Raw genomic sequence first — 702 nt, 5'->3', positions numbered from 1 at the left:
GATCTAGCTATTTCCTTCCCACCCTGTCGGTGTCCACTGAAAAAGCAGCAGCGCCCTCTGCTTTTTGTAAAGAGGAGTGAAAAAAGCTTACAGCACCTGGTATTCCCAGGCGGTCTCCCATCCAAGTACTGACCAGGCCCGACCCTGCTTAGCTTCCGAGATCAGACGAGATCGGGCGTGTTCAGGGTGGTATGGCCGTAAGCAAATATTGTGCCTACCAAAGGGCCTTTTAAAGATACTATATCACCACGCTTTGCTCTTTCGTCTATACAGGGAGCGCCTGCAGATTTCCAGACACACTCACAGCTTTTAAATGTCAAATCAGAATGTACAAAGTGGCTATAAGGATCACAAATGTAGTGCAGTAAAAAGATTAATATTTACTGTTGAAATGTAGAATACGTTAGCATAAAATTGAAAAAGAAAATGATCGATGAGCTTAGGAATGATGAAAGCCATCATTTAACTGGATTTGTGTCATTTCTATACCGGCAAGTCATGATCTAGCTATTTCCTTCCCACCCTGTCGGTGTCCACTGAAAAAGCAGCAGCGCCCTCTGCTTTTGTAAAGAGGAGTGAAAAAAGCTTACAGCACCTGGTATTCCCAGGCGGTCTCCCATCCAAGTACTGACCAGGCCCGACCCTGCTTAGCTTCCGAGATCAGACGAGATCGGGCGTGTTCAGGGTGGTATGGCCGTAAGC

At 46.4% G+C, this 702-nt stretch overlaps 2 non-coding genes across 2 annotated transcripts; both read right to left on the bottom strand.

The window, feature by feature from the left end:
* Window positions 1–84: 84 nt before the first annotated feature.
* On the bottom strand, window positions 85–203 carry LOC129114435 (5S ribosomal RNA). The gene has a single exon (XR_008532482.1). It is a non-coding gene; the product is annotated as a 5S ribosomal RNA (ribosomal RNA).
* Window positions 204–583: 380 nt separating this feature from the next.
* Window positions 584–702, bottom strand: LOC129114434 (5S ribosomal RNA). The gene has a single exon (XR_008532481.1). It is a non-coding gene; the product is annotated as a 5S ribosomal RNA (ribosomal RNA).

Source organism: Anoplopoma fimbria, unplaced genomic scaffold (assembly GCF_027596085.1).
Source record: "Anoplopoma fimbria isolate UVic2021 breed Golden Eagle Sablefish unplaced genomic scaffold, Afim_UVic_2022 Un_contig_4161_pilon_pilon, whole genome shotgun sequence".
NCBI lineage: Eukaryota > Metazoa > Chordata > Actinopteri > Perciformes > Anoplopomatidae > Anoplopoma > Anoplopoma fimbria.
Note: the sequence above shows the minus strand (reverse complement) of the source record. Positions and strands in the feature narration are given on the sequence as shown.